This window comes from Equus przewalskii, chromosome 17, assembly GCF_037783145.1.
Source record: "Equus przewalskii isolate Varuska chromosome 17, EquPr2, whole genome shotgun sequence".
NCBI lineage: Eukaryota > Metazoa > Chordata > Mammalia > Perissodactyla > Equidae > Equus > Equus przewalskii.
The window spans coordinates 56,683,372-56,705,629 of NC_091847.1; the positions used below are offsets into that span (position 1 = coordinate 56,683,372).

The 22,258-nt window shown below is 38.7% G+C and overlaps 1 protein-coding gene across 12 annotated transcripts in view; it reads right to left on the reverse strand.

Annotated features, from left to right (window-relative positions):
* The window catches only part of CCDC141 (coiled-coil domain containing 141), a 181,578-nt gene that overhangs the window by 81,012 nt on the left and 78,308 nt on the right, over nucleotides 1–22,258 (reverse strand). The window lies entirely within an intron of this gene.

The following is a 22,258-nucleotide window of genomic DNA, read 5'->3' on the forward strand; positions in this document are numbered from 1 at the left end:
CTCATTTGGTTCAGCGCTGAAGAGAATTAACTCACTGACACAAAAATCAGAATTTTACATGATTGCATTAACAGATGGTACAAACAAAATAAACCTGGCAATTTTAATCAGAGAATATTTGAAAGTCTGCTTGGAGCAGGAATTTTGTAAGAAGAAATGTTTATGTTTTTGAAGAGTGGCTGTGAGCCCTTGAAAAGCCAAAATGCTCTGATTACACCGAGTGGGACTGCAAACTGAGCTGCAGTTTCCTCTCATGCTCCCTTCCCAGGCACTTCGAGCTGACCTCTACACAAGCAAGGGTCATCCTGGAGAGGTGGGTCTCAACCCGCTCTTGGATGAGTGCCGAGTTCAGTGCCCACAGGCCATTTGAACTTTGCCCTCACTGTGATGCATTTCAGCAAAGCACAGATTGCAAGCAGGAAGAACCGTGATTTTGTGTGTCACCTGAAGATGAAAAAGCACGACAGTGTTTCACCTCCCAGCCACAAGACAGAGAATCAGAGCCACTGAATCAGGGAGAGCTTCTGAGTAAGAGCGGAGAACTGCAGCTAGAAGTACGCTTTTTATTCCAAACTTAGTAAGTGGTCTCAAGCAGCGCACTTTGCTTTTCGGAGCCTGACTTCCCTGCAGGGCAACGACAGCCACCCCCACTTCATCTAAGCTTCTGCTTCTCTAGTGAATGATCTGTAAATTCAATGATGAACTGGCTAGGCTGCAAATTCCTGGATTTCAGGTCCTACTAAAATTTGGGTGTTTTGCTATATTTTCCGTAAGATAAACCTACCAGGATTGGGACTGATGGTCTATAGTAGAAATGACAGATATCACCAAAGTAATTTTTGAGTAATAGTTGCTGTTTTCTTTTTTCTCAGTCAACTCAAATATTCCAAAAGTCACAGAAAAAACCCTTGGCTTGGAGTTTCTTGATCCCTTATTCTGTTCAGTGCTTGGCCACCAAAGTGTTGCCTGCCATTCAGCTGCAGAGCAGGGGGCTTGTTGCTAATACTGAAGCCAATGGATGTGGGGCAGAATAAATTTTTAGAATCAAATCAAATCATAACAAATTAGACTCATAAGCAAATCTTCAAACTAATGATTAGAGAAGCAATACATTTTTTTTTTCTTCCTTAGCTCAACATAGTTTTTAGATGAAAATTTAACTACATGGGAAGTTGGGGAGAAATTTTCCCAAGATTTCTGTCTTGTTCTTGTTTTCGTAGATTTCTTGTTCCTCTTACATTTTCTTCCAGTCAATTAACTAAGGAGCAGAGCCAGATTTGGGGGTATTGGTGTTTCCATTTTTAATCAAAATTAATAAAGTCTAGCTGACCAGTTTTCGTCTGATGCAATTTGCTTATAATCAAATTGTGCCACTGGCTGACTAGGTGGTCCCAGTTTATATTAATGTCCTGAAAGGATTTACTTTTTAATTTTCTGGAGAATCTGTTGGAGATATGTTCAAGATCTTCGAGATTCAAGATCTCAATTCAATTATGGGGAGAATTATTGGGTTTTGATGTTCACTTCTTGTGAAGATTTCCCTAAATGAAATAGGTTAAATTGGGAAGGGGGAGATCTATTTATTTTACCCACCAGAACCATCAGACATAAACTAGAACACTGGCTCTTAAATCTAGCTGACTATCAGTATCTCTTGGGAAATTTTTTAAAGCACATACTCTCACACCAACCCCATATCCACTGAATTGTGATTATTATTGGTAAAGTAGAAGAATATGCATTTTTAAAAATCTGCAACATTTTATTTGAACAAACAATAATACTTATAATCAGTCAAATTTTGAAAACACAGGACTAGAATATTCTAAGATGTTTAGTGAATAGATAAAAATAGGCCTACAATAGTTTTCATGTAATCATACCAATAAATGAGAGGAGGGATGAATTAAATAATAAGTGTAGTTTTAACTTTAAAACTTCCAACTACTTTGACTCTGTGAAAATTACATTATGGTATTAATGACACCAAAATCTACAATTTAACTTCAGTTTTACAAATTACTTCATTCATTCAATAAGTATTGTGTTGAGCTGTGGAAGACACAATGACAAGTAAACAAAATCTTTACCCTTATAATCTTTAAATGATTAATATACCAATCCTTCATGAGTTTCAAACAGTCCTGGCGCAATGTTGGGTATCGTTAGTCTTAATTCATAAAGAACCAGAAGCATTTCTTTCTACTTTGTATTTTCTTCACATTATTGTGTCAGGCAAAGTTGCTGTTGACTTAAAAGGGAAGCAGAGAGTTTATTAAAAAAAAAAAAAAGAAGCTGGTAGAAGGTACAAAACTGGTCAGGATTTTCTTTCCCAAACCTTTCTATACTGCTATATGATTGTCTAACTTTCCTTGCAAACTTTTTATAACCATATTTACAATACCTATATACTATATCTTTGTTATAGAAAAAACTTCACCTCTAATGGCGTGGAAGAAATTGTCTTCTAACAAAATCCAGTCAACGCTAGAATTTCTTCATCTCATCTTCCTTTGTATAGGCTCTGGTTTTCAGCTAATCACTATGTATATGCACAGGATTATCCTTCTAAACTCAATAATCTGTGAACCAGCAGCAAATCATACTGGGATGGGCACTTTATAATTCCCCTACACTGAATGTAGTACGATCATTATTGTGGTTCAGGCACTATTTAGCACCCCTTAAGAACACCTAACTAATATACTAATACAGAGACCATTGTAACTAAAATGGAAAACAAAACTAATGTTTAGAGGAAGGAGAAATCAATTCTGATTTGGGGAATCATGGAAGCTCTCTTATAGCATCTTCAGTATGGCAAGGAGTTTCAATTGTGAGTATAGAGTGGGAATGGGAGGAAAGCAAGGGGCTTATTCAAGCAAAAGAGACAGCCTGAGCAGGAGCACTGAGGAAAGGGAGTTGGTTATTACCAAGGAGATGTGGAGGATGATTCTGGATCATGAGAGAGATGGGACTAATTTAGGAAAGTAATAAAAGTTTCTCATAGGAAGTGATGTCTAAGCTGAGCTGAGACCTAAAACAAATGGGTGGGAGTTATCTAGGCAAAGAGTGGATGTGGGATGGAGAGTGAAGTGTTGAGTTCATGGGCAAACGTCCAAAAGAAAACTGGTAAGGACCAGATAAGAATGGCCAGCACCGAAGACATCAATTTGTGAGTAACATTCCCTAGAGAGAATTTTTGAAGGCTAAGCACCACTCACTAAAGGTGAGTGTGGCAAAAGAGAATAAGAGAGAGCTAAGGACAAATGGAGGGATGAGCCTGTGCTTGTACCATGTCTAGAGAAGGAAAAGCCCACACCAGAGAAAGACAAATATGTGGGAAAAGAAATCATCACACAAGCCAAACCAGCAGAGTCCTACTAAGAAACGTGCATGACAACCAAATGCAATGCATTATCCTCAATTTGAAGACATCTGAAAATGGACTATACAGTAGAAAATACTATGGTAGCAACGTTAAATTTATTGGTTGTAGTGATTAGGTTAAAGTAATAGAAGAAAGCATCCTTGTTATTAGGATATATGTTGAAATATGTAGGGTGAAAATACATGATGCTCACAACTTATTTTGAAATGTATCTATGCAAATACATATAGAGAGATAGAGAAAGGAAATGTCACAAAATTTTAATAATTGGTAAAGTGTATATGGACATTCCACTGCTGGGTATTTATCCAAAGAACTTGAAAACACAAATGCATAAAGATACGTGCATCCCTATGTTCATCGCAGCCTTATTCGCAATAGCCAAGACTTGGAAGCAACCTAGGTGCCCATCAAGGGACAAATGGATAAAGAAGATGTGGTATATGTACACAATGAAATACTACTGAGCCATAAGAAACCATGAAATCCTGCCGTTTGTGACCACATGGATGGACCTTGAGGGTTTTATGCTGAGTGAAATAAGTCAGAGGGAAAAAGTCGAATACCGTATGATCTCACGCATAAGTAGAAGATGAAAACAATGACAAACAGTCACATGGCAACAGAGATTGAATTGGTGGTTACTAGAACAGAAGGAGGAAGGAAGGATGGCAAAAGCGGTGATTAGGCACACATGTGTGGTGATGGATTATAATTAGTCTTTGAGTGGTGAATATGATGTAATCTACACAAAATTCGAAATACATTATGATGTACATCTGAAAGCTATATAATGTTATAATCCAATGTTACTGCAATAAAAATAAAAATTAAAAAATTTTTAAATGTAAAAAATAATTTTTAAAAGTTAAGGAAAAAGAGTTAAAGTTAATAACTAATACATAAATAATAATAAAAAGTTAAGGAAAAAGGAAAACTTTTTAAACAAAGAAACTAAAACACTGTCTTTGAAAGTAATCCAAAAGGTCAATCATCTGGGGGACAGTTCAAACAAACACATCCACACAATGGAATACTCTGTAGCAGTAACAAAGGAATGAGAACACTGCCTGTATACTGATAGGGAAAGATAACCAACCTAACAAAAGCAAGATGCAGAGCAGTGAGCTTTGTAGGCCGCCAATGAGGTACAGAAGGGAAAAAATAAGGACATATGGTTGCATTTGTTTACATCACATAAAGAAACTTGACAGATAATAAGAAACTAATATCAGTGGTTACTTTTAGCATGATTGAGGAGGATCCGGTACGTGGAAACTGAGATGAAAAAGAAAATTTTTACTACAGGCCTTTTTATGCACTTTTTAAAAATAATGGGAATATACTGGTCAAAAAGTAAATTAAATATATTGAAAAACAAAGAAATGTAATTCACCAAATAAAATAAAAGAGAAAAGCCATATGATAATCTCCATTCTTTTTACTGGAGATCTTATCTAATGTACAATAGAAATGATGAAACCTTACTAGCACTGTTTGTAGATGTATGATTTTTTACATATAAAAACCAGGGGAATCTAAAACAATAATTTAAAACAATAAAAGAGTTCATTGAAGTTGCTATATACAAGATCAACATTAGAGAATCAGTAACATCTCTGCACAGCAACAATAGTCAACTTTGTTTTCTAATAAAAATCCCATTTATAAAAGCAACAAAAATTCTCAGGTAGTCATTCATTCATTTAATCAACAAATTTCACTGGGCAGGCCTATTCTATGGCAAGCTTCTTCTAAAGGCATCATCTAGGCCAGTGAACTTAGTAGTGGGTGAGGAGGAAGCTCCAATGTTAGTGGTGGTCGTGGTGCACCGTGTATTTTATGTTGTTTATAACCAATAAACATAATAACTCTATACGTTATCCAGTTTGTTAGAAGGGTTAAAGCTGTAGAATAAGGACAAGTAAAGCAAGGTAGGGGACTTAAATGGCTCCGTGCAGAAGGGGAGTCAGTATGCAGTGTTAAACATGGTGGTCAGGGTAGGCCTCCTTGAGTAGTGAGATTTGAACAAAGATGGGGAGGGAGTGAGGAAGTGAGCCAAGTGGGTCTCTGGAGAAAGAGCTTTCCAGGTAGAGGGCACAGCTCGGGTGAAGCATCTCAGCTGGGAGTTTTCCTCTCTGGTTGCAGGAACAAGGAGACGGCGTGGTGGAGCTGAGTGCCAGGAGGAGGAGAAGCAGTAAGAGAGGTGCAGCGGGGCAGAGCAGGAGGGCACGTCAGCAGGGGCTTCATTCTGAGAGAAGTGGGAAGCCAGTGGAGGATTCAGAGCATAGGAGTAACATGATCTCGCTTAACTTAAAAGAACAAAGATGAAACCACTGGGCTGTCATTTGCTAACATGTTCAGGGGAGGAATCCAGGGATGCCAGCTCTGAGACACATGAGGAGGCTACTGCAGTGAGCCAGGCAAAGATGGATGTGGCTCGTTCCACAAGATAGCAGTGGAGATCACGAGAAACAATAAGACTCTGGATCTATTTAGAAGACACAGCCCAGGTGGCTCCCGAAGAGGATGAGGAAGAGGAATCAAAACTCTTTTGATCTGAGTACCTAGAAGGATTGAGTTTGTCCTCAACTGAGATGAGGGACACCAGGTGGAAGAGATTTTGAGAGGGAAGATGGGGAATTCAGCCCGTGATATCCCGTTGAGCCTGTCTCTCTGGACGGGCTGTGCTTAAGCTGCTGAAATCAGTACTCACCTCCCACCTTCACACACACACACACTCTCACACACACTCACACACTCACATTCCATTAGCAAATGCTCTCACGGATTCCACCCAGATATGCCCTCAGCCTCTTGGCTGAGAACAGCCTGTTGAACAGGACTATGAAGAAAAGAGGCTTCTTCTTGCCTATGAGGAAATAAGATCCCATATCCAAAGTAGCAAGAAGAAACTAAATACCCTGTGGTTTTCAAATACATTCTTTAATGTGTAGATGTGTGTGTAACATCCACAGCCAGTGGTTCTTCCTGTTCCTGGAATGCAGAAGTAAAACGACGGCAAAGGTCAGGGGACCCTGCACATCCATCGCAGATTGCAGGAAGGCCTCAAAGACATGGTTTGAAGCCCTTAACATATTCAACCCGCTCCTTTTTCAAAAGCACTGCATAGAGGTAAGGAAGAAGCGACAGTACTCTTCAAGATGTGAGGGTTTGGGTAGAACATGAATACACGCTGGTGACATCAGACACTCTGATCCTGTTAACCGTTTCCCTTTACTGTTTCCTGTGAGAATTCATACAAACGGAGAGGCGTCTAACCCTTTCTGATCACTCCCCAAAGCCGCCTTATGAGCAGTTCCTTTAAGTTTTTCTCAGTCTGGGTTCCCAGGGACTTATCATACATGTGAATGAAAGTTTTGTCTCTTTATCACTTAGCTGTGGAATCTAAAAAAGGATCAAACATAGAAACAGAGGGCTTGGGGGATAGGGAAATGTGGAGAGGTAGGTAAGAGGGTACAAATTTTCACCTATAAAATGAATAAGGTCTGGGGATCTAGCGTATATCAGTAGTGACTATAGTTGATAACACCGTATTGTGTAATTAAAATTTGCTAAGAGAGTAGAACTTAAATGTTCTCACACACACACAGAAAAAGATAAATATGGGAGAGGACAGATGTGTTAATTAAGTAGATGGGGGGAATCCTTTCACAATGTATACATAGATCAAATTATCACGATGTAGACCGTAACTATCTTACACTTTTATGTGTCATTTATACCTCAATGAAGCTGGGGGAAAAAAGAAAAAATTTAAATCTCCAGATTCACAATGCAGTGAATCCGTGTATTACAAACAGCAGGTTTACAAGTATTCCAAACAGCCTGCGCCACCCTTTCTGTGCCTGTATTCCCCATCAATGCCCTAGTTTCATCACAGGAGTGTGCAAGAGTGTGGCTTCAGAAGAAGATGGAGGAGTGCTTTATTGTTAATAGTAGGTGCAACTTAGAGGCAGTGTTGGACTCTGCAAGCACGTCACCTGTCAACACTGCCTGAAATTCCCCTCTTGTGTTTGGGATAATTAACATGCACTTTCAAAAACTAGAGAGGGGTGTCGGGTGGTGGAGAAGAAAGAAAACTAAAAGAAAAGCAAAGGTCAAGGATGGTCAAGAAGTTGGCAGACAGTCACACGTTAGTGTGAATCAGATTGCTTTCCTCCTAACACTTCAGAACTGCAGCACTGCATGCATCTTTCATGGAATTTTGACCATTATTTCTCTGTTGCCTAGAATCAAAAGTCTTTCCATACAATTTTGTTTAATCCATAGTCTTGAGATGATAATCATGCAACAGACAGACTCCTGATTTCCCAGCCAAGCTGAAAGTCACTTTTTAAACAACAGCAATTTAGAAGTCCACCATGTGACTCAGGGCAACATTCTCCTGCCAGCTTCCTTCTCAGTGGAGTTATCCATTGACCCAGAAAACATTAGCTGTGTTTAACTCCTAAGTCCCAGACCCGTCTACTGGGTGCCACAGGACATCCAGAAATGAATAAGCCATGGCCCCTGTTTTTGAGAAATTCACAGCTGTGGGGAAATCCGACATGTGAATGACTGAATCACCACGAAGGATGGAAAAGATGCTTTAATAGAGTAGTAGGCAGTACTCTGAGAAAAAGAAGGGAAAGGCAAGTGCTGGAGGGATCAAGAAGCTTCCCAGAGAAAGAATCTTGACCTGCACTGAGCCCCAAGGTCATCTGACTAAGACCTACATAGGTTCAGCCTCTAGGCTGGAGGGGAGACAGGGAGCTTTAGATAGACCCTGTCTGCCCAAAGTACTGACTTCAAAATATTGTGCAGACATCCTAAATGTGTATGCTACTCTCTCTGTCTTGCATCTTGGTCAGTTTCTGTTGGGCCCAGTGTTGAATTACAGACGAAATTGTGTACAGCTTCTGTCTCTGCTTAGCTTTTCTGACTCAGTGCTAACACTTTACCCTGATTTCACTTTGACAGCACACTCTATTTTCATTCTAATCTTTTCCCTCTTTGGTAACCAAATTATGACCTCAGGCTATGCCTGTAAATAAGGGAAAAGAAATTCTAAGATGAGGGGACAGAATAAATCAAGACTCAGAGGTGAGAATGTATGTGGCAGGCATGGGAATGATCAATGGTCCAAGGAAGCTTGGATTCAGAAAGACTTACAGGTGGAGCAGGCAGGCAAAGGACAGATCATGGAGGACTTTTAAGGCCACAATAAAGAATTTGTACTTTATTCTGTACCCAAAGGGAATTTCAGGAGATGCTTAAGAGAAAAATGGCCTAGTCTCAGCTTGTCCAAAAGTAACCTTGATGACGTCATCAAGGATTAACTGTAAAATGGAAAGACCAAAGGCCCAGATGCCACTCAGGAATGAGGCAGGAAGATTTATTGTCTTTTTCCTATATTGTCCTATCTTCTCTGTTTCAAGAAGATAATCAGTATATTCTGTGTCCCTTTTGCTTTAATGAATTTATATTAAGACCCAAAGCAGAAGTTACCTGCAAGTCATTTCCCCTCCTGTCTTTTGTAAAATGATTAAGTCCATTGATGACACTTTGATATATGTGGTGAAGGAGAAGGAGATGAAGGTAGGGCCATCAAAAGACGGGGAGATCTGGCCAGATCCGGCAGTAGAGAAAAGCTGGCTGTGAGATGAGGCATGAGGAGGCGCATGGTCCTCTCAGGACAGTGTCATGAGGAAGTGCAAGGCTTCCCTGGAGATGGCCATGTGTTCCCTCCTGGAAGACTGAAAGTTGGGCCAACCTGGGGCCCCAAACAGGCACAGAGCAGCAGAGCCTCTGAAATTACAGTCTCCATACAGGCTGAGACGATGATTGTTCCAGAGGGAACCAGAGTGGACTGATGAGTAGAGTGGCTTCCCCAATGCTATGCTACCGTAGGGGCTCAGGAACACTTGTAAAACCCTGGGGAAAGGGAGCTCCAATAATGATGGAGATTGAATGTTCCACCAGTCAGGGGATGAGGGTTCAGAATCAGGCTTATACTGATTAACAAGAAAAGAATTTAAAAAACAAACAAGCAATATTTCATGCAAGTATTGTAGTTTGTAGGCTCAGATTCATATTACTATACAACTTAATTGCAATGTTTTAGCCAAAGATTTTGAGAACCCAAAGTAAAGTGGTGGGCCTGGGATGAGAAATCGAAAAGGAGATAATGAGGTAAGAATTCACTAAAGCTGAGAGGTGATCTGAAGTGAGGGGAGAGGAAGGATGAGGACTCTAATGTGACTCTGAAGTCTCTAGCCTGGGTAGCTGAAGGACTGCAATGTCTTTAATCCAGAAAGAATATGGGGGAAGGTTTGAAAGGGAAAGTAATGATTTTAGTTAAGTTAGAAGTACTGGAAGAAATCTACATGTAAATCTTCCACAGTAATTTCTAAAAAGAAGCCTGGAGTTGAGAAAAGATATATGGGTTGGAGATTGAAAAAAAAAGTCTAGAAATCATTAAGATAAAAGTGATACTGTCACGATGGGATTAGATAACTCCACGTGAAGAATATATGAAAGGAGAAGAGAAATGAACCAAAGATTAAGCATGACATGCAAAGGGAGGATGGAGGAAGAGATGGCGTTGAAAGAGATTTGGAAGGGGCCAGGAGCCATCAGAGAGATGGGAGAGCTAGAGAAAGTGGCATCTGAGAGTCCAAGTGCATAAAGGATTTGTGGGTGGGGAGGCCAGGGAGGCAGGAAATGAAGTACTTGTATTCGTTTCCTAGGACCACTGTACCAAACGATCACGAACGTGGTGGCCTGAACAACAGAGCTTTATTCCCCCTCAGTTCTGGAGGCTGAAGTCTGAAATCAAGGTGTCAACAGTGTTGGTTCCTTCTGAGGGCTGTGAGGGAAGGACCTATTCCGGGCCTCTCTCCTGACCTTGTGAATGACCGTCTTCTCCCTGGGTCTCTTCATATCATCTTGCCTCTACGTGTGCCTGCCTCTGTGCTTAAATTTCCCCTTTTGTAAATCATGTTGGATTAAGGTCCATCCTAATGACCTCGTTTTAACTAATTACATCTGCAATAACTCTATTACCAAATAAGATCACGTTCTGAGATACTAGGGGTTAGGACTCCCGCATGGGAACGATGGAGGACACAATTCAACCCATAACAGTAGTCAAAAAAAAGGGGGAAGAGTGTCTTAAGGGTTGAGCTGCAATGTTTTTGTTTTGGATTTTGTGAGAGACTTAAATGCAATTGAAGGAAGTAGAGGAGTGACTGAAAATGAGGCACGAAGAACGATGAGAGATATGAAATGAAGACGACATGGGAAAGGCGGGGTTTACAACAGTGGATGAAGCCTTAAATTTTGAAAAGAGAGGAACTGGAAGTAAAAGGGAGAAGAGAAGTGAAAAAAAGACAAAAAGCTAGGAGAGAGAAGAAAAGAGTCAAGCCATTTCACTATGCGTGACCCAGCCACTCTGAGGTTAGGTAAAGCCCGGCTGAGAATTTAAAAAGAGCACAAAAGTTTTGGACTGGTTGTTATGGAGACCGGAGCAGAGAATTAACAGATGAAAAAGAAAGGAATTTGTAAGGCCAACTGATAATAGATCATTTTCTTCTTAAATAGATCTAATCAGAAAAATTATGCTAATTGTTTCATCTTCTTTCCAAAGTAGGAAGAAACAGAAAAAATGGATGATTGAGTTTGCTCACAAACAGCCTTGGTCCCTGCTGATCAGCCTGAGGAGGGAAGCCGAGGGGAAAGGGAAGGGGGCTGTGAGGAGAGCAGTTTGGGGTGATGCTGTGGAATCAAGTGTGGCATCAGGAGTGGGAAGCTGAAGGGAAGGCCTTTGGAGAACAGAATGTCAAGGAAATCTAAGCCATGGTATAGAATGTCACCAAAAGGATACTGAAGTAGCACAGGAAAGTCATAAGGATTTAGGGCATGCCTGTGTTAAGTCATAAGAAGATGGCTTCTCAGGTGTCTTGTTCAAGTAGACCCAATTTCACTTGTGATGATGATAACATTACCTTGAGTTATATATTAGTAACTATAAAAAGTCATGCTCTCTGGCAACTTTTACGTAAGGGCTGACAAATGACCAGAAAACAGAATAAGGAGGAGGAGGAAGACAAGGGGAAAGAAAGAAAATAAAAGAATACGTATGAAGAATTTTTGTAAAAGTCACAGCTGAAAAAACAAAAGGAAAAACTTTTTCTAAGCATTTAAACTTAATGAGCTGGTGAAGATTCTGGAAGCAAAGTGACAGCAGGTAGTTTTAAACCTGGTGATCATAGAGTGCAATATTCTTTATTTGCTTTCTTAACTCATCCCCTTCTTAGAAGGGCGTAAACATTTCCGAGGGACGTTTTAAATCAAATTTCCCTTGGAAATGAAAGCACATGGTTCACAAAGCTTTAAATGACCCCGCAAGTTAAGGCTAGAGCAGGGTTACCAATGTGAGGATCTCATCATCTTGTAGATTTTCACAATGCTTGCAGACAAATTCAATACTATTTATATATACTTTGCCTGTTAGCAATAAAATTGTTTCTAATTTATGTTCTGTGAAAAATGACATCTGCTTTTAATTGGGATGTTCATTAAAAAATCACACAAGTAAAACAAATTATTCAGTAAAGTGAAGACAGAGGAATTGAAATGCGCCAACGCAGGTGTCTTTACTGTTTAGAGACACACTAAATTTCTGCCTTGAGACATTTCAGATTCAGACCCCAGTTTATTTTTTAAATTAGATGAAACATTATAAAAGAAACAAACTCGGCTTCATTTTATGGATTTTCCTTATAATCATCAGAGATGATGTGAACTGATTTACTGAAGCAATACCTTTTAGAGTGGTTTTACTATTTTTTCACATATCTTCAGTGAGGGAATTTGAGGATGTAATGGAAGTTCAAATAGCAGAATGGACACTTCTTTATACAGGTTAATATGTGTCGCAATGAGAAGAAAATAGCTCAACCATGCTTGTGAAATACTTGGAAAATATTTGGATAACTTAGAAACTATGATTATGTGAACTCTGGGTACTGCTAAACGCCCGCAACCAACCCAAGAGACCTGTAAGTAGTTCCTTTTGTACTAAATACCTCCTATACGTGCTATTTCTATTTTAAAAGTAACAATAAGAAAATGGAAATGTTTGTCTTTTGATCTTCAATTACTTGAGTAATGGGCCTAGAAATAAATGCAAACAACAAAAAGAAATCAAGTTCTAAGCTCAGACAATTTTGCACACACCTTAAGAGACTCAAAGCTTTATTTAGACTTACATCTTTGGAACTCTTACAATGACCCAATATTACAATTCTATCACTTAAACTCTCTTTCATTCTTCTGCCATTCTTTTCTTCATAATCTTTGTTACTCAAAGGGTGATCCAGAGACTGACAGCATCAACATTACATTGGAGCTTGTTAGAAATGCAGACACTCAGGCCCCACCTCCAAGCTGATGAATCAGAATCTGCATTTTAAGATCCCCAGGTAATTCATTAGCACACTGAAGTTTGAGAAGCTCTAGCCTAGAATACACTGAAAGAGTGCCTTTTTATAATTAGACTGAAGAGCAAGAAATAAATGTGCAAAGCATATGGAAAGGGAAATTTGCAGATGATATGATCTTATGTATAGAAAATTCTAAGGAATCCTCAAAAAACTATTGGAGCTAATAAATTAATTCAGCAGAATTGCAGGACCAACACACAAAAATCAGTTGTGTTTCTATAGACTAGCAATGAATAATCTGAAAATAATCAAGAAAACAGCTTCATTTACAATAGCATCAAAAAGAATAAAATACTTAGAAATAAGTTTAACCAAGGAGGTACAAGACCCATACACTGAAAATTATAACATTTAAACATTGTTGACAAAAATTAAAGACTTAATAAGTAGAAAGGCATCCTGTGATCATGGATCAGAAAACTTAACATTGTTAAGATGACAATACTCCCCAAGTCATCCACAGATACAATACAATCCCTATCAGAAGCTCAACGGCCTTTTTTGAAGAAACAGAAAAGTGATTCCTAATATGTAGAACTGCAAGGGGCCTGAATAGCCAAAACAATCTTAGAAAAGAACAAAGTTAGAGAACTCACATTTTCGTTTTTCAAAACTTACTACAAAAGCTACAGTAATCAAAACAGTGTGATACTGGTATAAGCACAGACACATAGATCAATGGAATAGAAGTGAGAGTCCCAAAATAAACCTATACATGCGCGGTTAATTACTTTTGATAATGGTGCCAAGACCATTCAATGGGGAAAGAATAGTCTCTTCAACAAATTGTGCTGGGACAACGGGATATCCATATGTGAAAGAAGGCAGTTTAACCCTTACTGAACATCATATACCAAATTTAACTCAAAAACCTAAATATAAGAGCTAATGCCACAAAATTCTTAGAAAAAAAAATAGAGGTAAATCTTCATGACCTTGGATTTGGCAATGGTTTCATAGACATGACACCAAAAGCACAAGCAACAAAATTAAAAATAGGTATAGTGGACTTCATCAAAATTAAAAACTTTTGTTCATCAAAGGACACTATGGGCACAGGGCTTGAAAAGACCTTTCTTCAAAGAAGACATAGAAACGGCCAACTAGTACACAAAAAGATCTTCAGCATCGCTAGTTATTTAGTTATTAGGGAAAAGCAAATAAAAAATCACGAGGTAGCACTTCACACGCACAGTAGGATGGCTATAAAAACTTTTTTTTCAAGATAAAAACAGAAAATAATTTTGGTGGGGGTATGGAAAAATTGAAACCCTTGTACATTGCTGGTGGGAGTATGAAATGATGCAGCTGCTGTGGGAAACATTAGTGATTCTTCAATAAAATAAACATAGGAATATCATATGACCTAGCAATTTGACTCCTAGGTATATACTCAAAAGAATTTAAAAGAGTTGTTCAAACGAAAACTTCTACATGAATCTTCATAGCAGCACTATTCACAATAGCCAAAAGGTGGAAACAACCCAAATATCCATCAACTGATGGATGGATAAACAAAAGGAGGTATATTCATACAATAGAATATTATTCAGCCATAAAAAGGAAGATGTACTAACATCTGCTTCAACATGGATGAACCTTGAAAACATGCCAAGTGAAAGTAACCAGACACAAAAGGCCACTTAACATGTGTTTCCATTTAAATGACATATCCAGGTATTTCCACAGGTAAACCCACAGAGACAGAAAGCAGATTAATGGTTGTCAGGGGGAAGGGGAAGAGAAGAATGAATTGACTATTTAATGGATATAGTGTTCCCTTTTAGGTTCACGCAAATGTTCTGGAACTAGATATTGAATCACTGTGAATACACTAAATGTCTCTAAAGGTAAATTTTATGCCATGTTTGTTTTACCAACATACAAAAAAAAGTGCACATTACGTCGTACTTGTGTTGTGTGAGGCATTGTGCTAAGTACTGTTGTATGAGAACGCAATTAAATCTCACAACAATTGTATGAATTGCGTGCAATTATTCCCTCTTTCATAAAAGTGGAGACCCAGGTTTAGATATACAAGAAATTTGCTCAAGAGCACATCACAAGTAAGCAGGGACGCTGGAATTTAACTCCAGACCATGAGCGTGTACCATTCACTCCACTGCCATATTCGGAGATACAATGTATTGCTGCCTCAAATGGTTTATGAAAATCTGCGTGGTTTAATAACATGCAATCATTAAAAAATATATTTAAAATATGCATTCAAATGGAGACATGTTTATGAGATACAGTCATGCACTGCATGACGATGTTTCAGTCAACGGACTGCATATACAATGGTGGTCCCCAAAGATTAGTACCATATAGACTGCATGTGTAGTAGCCTATACCATCTAGGTTTGTGTAAGTGCACTCTACGATATCCACACAGTGACGAAATCACCTAACAATGCATTTCTCAGATGGAATCCCTGTCGTTAAGTGATGCATGACTGTAACGCTAATTGGAAAAATCACACTATGAAACAACGCATGCACAATTTTGTATATAAACACACACACATGTAATCTATACCTATACACACACACACACACAGTTTAGGGATACTCAATTTTACATACGTTTTATATTTCCTTCCCATTCCCATACACACCCACACACTATGAGTGATTTTAATTTTCTTTAGTTTTGTGTATTTTCTAACTTTTCCAAAATGAGAATGTATTATGTAATCAGGAAAAAAAACAATAAACATATTTTGAAAGAGCCACTTTCATGTAGTGGTTCTATTGATGATAGTTATGCATTTAAATTTTCAAATAAACTTACAAGAGATTCTGCTTTACTTTCTTATCCCATAGTTATAAATATTTTGTAACTTTAAACTTTACTTTTTCCTCTGAATAAAGTTTCCGTGGGAACTAAGCACTGGTATTTTTTAAAGACCTCCAAATAATATTATTTGAAGGAACTTGAGGCCAAGATCACAAATCCAATTTATGAAATCACTCAGCAACAACGGGAAAACATTTTCAATGACTTGGAAAATCAGATTAGATGATGAATCATGGAAGATGGTTTTAATCTTGAAGCTGAGGAATGTGAATCCTACTATATTAAAACATTGAAGATGAGATTTCTATACACGAGTTTCAGTTTGCTTCTCTCCCAGAACTTCAAAGATTATTGTTAATCAAGGACTTTATAAACTACATATAGTCATCTACGAAAATTAAGGAAAATATGGACATACATGAAATATATGGAAAAAACCTCGAAGTTAGTGCCTTTTAAACTTTAGCGTCAATTCAAATCTTCTGGAGGAATTGTTAAAATGCAGATTCTGACCCAATAGGCTTGGAAGTGGAGTCAGAGATTCTGAGTTTCTAACAGCTTCCAGACGCTGCTTCTGCCTGGGAGTTTCACCTTGAACAACAAGGCTATAAGTCTCCTTTGAGTCTTTAAAATTATAAGCTCCATCTCAAAAGACATCTTGCCTCACCTAGAGTCACTCTCATTCAAACTGCCAGTAGTTTTCAAAGGGGCTTTCCTGTTTTCAATATCATTTCCTCCCATTCTTATCGTTCACATTGTTTTCAAGGTAATCTTCTAAAATGGAAATCAGTTTAAGCTACTACTCCACTTGGATAGTATCTCATTGTCTGTTGGGTCTCAAACTCAAATGCTTACAGGGACCAGGCACATTGTGTGAATGAGTGAAGCAAAGGTGGGACAGGAGGTAGGTAATGAGGAATGGTGGAGATTGTGGCAAATTGCAGTGCACATACCTTTTCTAAAGAAACAGCTATTACTAGTCTCCAGCCAGGAGTCGTCACTATGTCTATATGGAAAAGTGAGCCAGATATTGCCAGATCTTCCAGCTTTTTAGAAGGAACAGGAAATCTGGGTTTCTTTTTTTCTTTTCTTTTATTTCTTTTCTCAGGAAGATTAGCCCTGAGTTAACATCCATGCCCATCTCCCTCTATTTTATATGTGGGATGCCTGCCACAGCACAGCTTGATAAGCAGCGTGTAGGTCCATGCCCAGGATCCGAACCAGTGAACCTTGGGCCGCCAAAGCAGAGCACGCAAGCTTAACCACTATGCCACCGGGCCAAGCCCTGGATTTCTTGTTTGATAAAAACTCCAACATTTTAAGATTGGCAATTTTTTTTTTTTTTTAATCCTGATGCCCCAAACAAACTACACAGAGTCTCTGGGCATGAGATCCAAATTTGGGCACTTTTTCAAAGCCCCCAGGTGATTCCAGTGTGCACCAACTACAGAGGGCCTGAGCCGAACCAAGGGTTGGAGCTATAGAAGTGAGGGGATTAATAGCCCACCATGATGGTGGTATGAAAATTACTTAAAGTGAAAACATCTGAACTATTAGAAACCACAGAAAGAAAGGTTAGCTCAACTCAAGAAAAGCCCTTTGAAAATACAGCTGCTAGTGACACTTTTCCCAGGGAGTTTCCTGATTGAAAGAAGACTGACCCTTAGCACCAGCAAGTACCAATTTAGCTGCCATAAACCTTCCCACAGGGAAACTTCCAGCCAGGAAGATGACAGACTGCCCATTTCATTAGCATCAAAAGGCCCCGTAGAACCCTCCATGCTCTCCCACTGAGGCCCTAAAAGCCCCTCTTTTGGTTAAGTTGATACACACACAATTTTACTTTGGGTTATTCCTCAGTTTCCCATTATTGGGAGGTCCCATGTGCACATGTGAAAATAAAACTTGTCTTTACTCCCGTTAACTTGTCTCTGTCAGTTAACTTGCAGGCTCTAACCACTGGACCCAAATTAGAAGAGGAAACGTGTTCCTCGCAACAGAAGTACAGGTTGGTTTCTGAAGGCTGTTCTTGTATGAATGTCATTTCTCACGTGTGAAAGAAGGAATGATTATGCCTCCTCAAAGGAGATAATAAGGAAGTGTATATTTACATATCATTTTAATACGTCTTACAACCAACTCTGAACTCCTAAGGTTGAATTCAAGCCTTGGGGCATCAAGTTGGTACATGACACAATCTAAGAGTATTTAAGGTTCTTAACCAAAATGAGATTTATAATCATCTAGTCTGCTATTTCTTTATTTGTGACATACATAAAAGGAAAATATTTTTCCTATTTAGAAAAGAAGTGTAATTTAATATAATTACTCATAGTCAAAGTTTGTATTAAAAAATATTTTAGTTCAATTATTTTGACACATTCTGAATAAGATATCACATTTATTAACAGATATGAATGTTGCCATATTTCTTATTTGAACGTATTCCAGTAAGGAATTACAGGCATTTTCAAAGTTTATTTAGAAGGAACTTACTGAGTAGACTAACAAATAATACAGAAAGCTCCTGCTGTTCCATTTAGCCGTGAGGAGCAGAAACACCTACTTCCTCTATGTTACCAGATTACTTATGTGAGTTTCACTAACGAATCCCCAGCTTGAGGCTTATTTCCATGTTCAATCTCCTTTGAAAGGAACACTTCTCCTTCTTAGCCTCATACCCAACCCAAATAAAAGTCCAAAATGTAATATGCTGCTTCCTGTTTAAAGACATAGAAAACTGGATTCCTTCTCCAAGAACAAGGAATGAGATTGTTGAAAAACCACAGATGAAAACTACCGGAACATTTACACCGTGTTCCAATATGGTGGAAAAGAAACAAATTTTTGGAGCCGCTACCAAAATGTGGGTGCTTTCACAAACATTTCCTAATTGAGTTTTCAGAGCTCCTCCTTACAGGTGAGTAAGGTGAGGCCCAGAGAGGTCAAGTGTACCAAAGTTTACAAAGTTGGTGACAGAGCAAGGATTCAAACCTGTTTTTTCCATGTAGATACAACCCATTATAGCATTACAATCTATTTTTAGAAAACATGCTAATCCAGGTGAGAAGAAGTTAGTAAAGATAGCTAAGGAAAATGTCTACCCTGCAAAGGTTGCTAGGTCCCTCCAGAAATCCTAACACTGTAACTAGAAACAGTTCATGGGTAAGTGACCTGGGTCATGACACAGGACCTTGTGTTTAGAAGGGCCCCATGCTTGGTTTAATGCTCTGCTGTTGCTATATTGAAACCTCAATAATTTTTTAAGAAAGACCTCTACATTTTGCACTGAGTCCCAAAATTATGTAGCTGGTCCTTCCTGTAAAGGCCAACAAAGTGAGAGTAATACAGAAAACAGAACCACTCTTGAGGAGCCAAAAGGTAGTTAGGTCTTGTGTCAGGGGCTGTCTGGAATAGAATAAGGTTGGATGCCATAGGCAGGAGACACGCCAGGGAAAACTTTCTAAGTAAGATGCTTGTTCTTCTCACCTCCCTGGTCACTGCTTGTCAACATGCATTTTCAGGGTAGAAAATAGTAGCTCCAGCCCAGTACCAGCCAGAAGGGAGAAACAACATCTGGACAGCACGGGAATTTGACCGGGTGGACAGCTATAAATGAGAGGTAAGCAACTTGACCTGCTCCTCAGTGTGCCCTCTTCAACTCTCCACCATGTGAGCTGGATGGAATATAATCCAGGGAAATGGGTCCTGGAACAAAGCAGAGTCAAGAGCCCAACCAGTGGGAGGTCCTTCAAGGAGTCCCCTCCTTTGTATGTGCCCAAGGTATGGGGGCAAACTGGGAATGATTAGCCCTAATTACAACGGAATCTCTCTGCACTCAGGGACACCCTCCCAACTCACCCAGAAGGGGACAGGTTACAGCACTGGCTGTCATATCTCCCATACCTCACCAGTCAAAGTTGCTGATATGCCAAGAGAATATTAACTTACAGGAAAAAATAACATCTGATGAGCACAAGCAACACACTGAAATACCTAAATCAGAGGAAGCAGAATTAGTACACTGGACAGACCAAAATTTAATACATGAATAAAGTATGCCTTAAGATATAAAGAAAGACTTTAGACAGATGAAACAGGAAAAAAACAGTTATGAAAAAGAATCATATGAGAAATTGGGCATGAAAAATATAATAGCTGAAAGAAGAACTCAGCAGGAGGGCCGAATAGCAGAAGGAGAGCATAGAAGAGTCAGTGAACTAGAAGACCAGGTAGTAGGAAGGGATAAAGAAATGGGAGGCAGTTAGAATTAAGAGAGATAGATGTAGAACATGAATATTTATGTAATAGGACTTTCCAAAGTTACGCTGCATCTAGGAATTACCGTAATGAAGAACACAGAGAACTGTGTAAACTAGATGCAAACAGAGTGGAGGGAAAAAACACAATGAGATCTATGCCTTAGTACCATTTATGTGAACTGAAAACATGTAACTCTGTAGATATTTTAGGGATGGGAATTTGTCTAAAGACACATATTGAACTCATTAGAGTGGGTGTCTGTGAGAATGCGAATGTGAGTGGATAGAGAATGAAGGGAGAAATAATAAAATAAACCAAGAGAGTGGCCAAGCCAGAGGCCTATGATGAATTAAAGAGTTTGCGTAACTCCATTCTGAGGGCCAAAAGTTTTTTAAAATAAAGAAATAAAGATAATGGATGGATATCTTTTTACAGGCTAAAGGAGGCTAAGTGGTGATCTAAAGTCATCAGAGAATCACAGAAAGAAAGCAAAAGGATATTTCTTTCTTCTTCACAGTTGAAAGGGCTTAATAAACAGACATGAAGCAAACATCCTTTATATACCAGGCACTGTCCCAGGTGCTGAGAATACCAAATTGAGTAAGATACCGTCTCGACTTTTAAGAAATGTTGTTATTTTCCCAGGCTAGTCCCACTCCTTTTGACCAGCTCCAAAAAGGGGTTTTTACACTCATGCTGCTTTAAATATAACAAGCATAACTGATATTGTAATCTAAATCCCGTCTTCTGTATCGGATCTGAAGGTTAAAGAGAGTTTTGAGGTCACCGAGGTCCACTTTCCATGGCCTCAGGAATCTCTTCTATTTCCAACCTTTGGAAGTTTACTTCCTTGTAATGACCAGGCATTGTTAGCATTTCTTTCCTATGGAGTGGCTGTGGATAAGTGTTACCTCTGAGACAACCTCCCTTAGTCTCTCTTCTTTGGGTTAAACACTGCTAAGACCTTTAACTCTTGTAACAGACAAACTAGTCTTGATCATTATTTTGCCCTATTCCGGAACAACCACCCTCTCCTAACCAACTGCTCATACCCAATCCATCTGCTGAAACCACATTCTTCTGGAAAGTCATCCTGGATCACCCCCGTACAGAATGCCACGTTATCCCCTGCATTTACACTGATGGGCTCTCTCTCAACCCATATGATTCAGGGACCCCTGCTGCCTTGAATAACCAGTTATCTTGCCATTGGATTAACTCATATCCCAAATTTACGGAAAGCGTTTTAAAAATCTTTTCATCAACAAGTTGTGTTTAAGTATTTATCTCTATTTGGTTGATCCCATCTAAATAGTTACTCAATATTTTGGTAATCTCTAAAGATGGCATTGAGATCGAGGGCTCCCTAGGCAAGCCCATAGTTTGGGAAGAAAATCTTACACCGTAAAGAATGTTTTATGGGAAGTAACAAAACAGGAACTCTCAGCAAAGCAAACGAATACCTTTTTTTAGAAAATAAATGTATTCTTAAGGGTGATATAGAGAAATAGGTTTCTCTGTCTCGGTTTCCAAAACCATTTCAGGTTGAAAACTGCTTATTGAGTTCATAGGGTAATGCTTAGCTTCTGCGTGAGATCTGCAACTGGTCCCTTAGTGGCTCAGGACCCTGACAGGAAGCAGTCAACTTGTCTGGAACATAATGGTGTTTATCAGGAGTTTGCATCCTTTTTTATATTTACTTGGATATTCATATGGTTTAGCTTCTACATATAATCAAAATGTGCAATCCTGCACTATGAATTCATCCGTATAATGATGTATTTTGCAGCTAACGGATATTAGCTTATGTTGAAAACTATTTATGATAAAGCTGTAAGTGGAAAAAAAAAAGCATGACTAATGCTGTGTTTCTAGGGCTGTGTATGGAAAGATTGAAAGGGAATGCATAAAAATATTAATAATGGTTATCTTTGGGTTGAAAGACTCACTTTTATTTTATTTTTCTTATAGCTTTGAAATTTTCTATGATGCATTTTTATATAACAAAATATATATTAAAAATTCATTTCTTAAACTCCTTATGCCTGCAACACAAAGATAATGATGGAAAGAATATCTATGTCTTTACATTTATGCACATCAGAGCCACAAATGTGAACCATAAACTACGATGGAAGCTGTGCCCTGCTAGAACTGAGGTTATATGTTCACAAAAATTCTGCTCCAAACTGTCCTCAGGGCTGGGAGAAACCATAATAAGTCTACAGTTACAGTGAAGATAACCCCAAAGTATGTGTCAGTTATTGACTATACCATTTCGTTTATTTGTTTTAA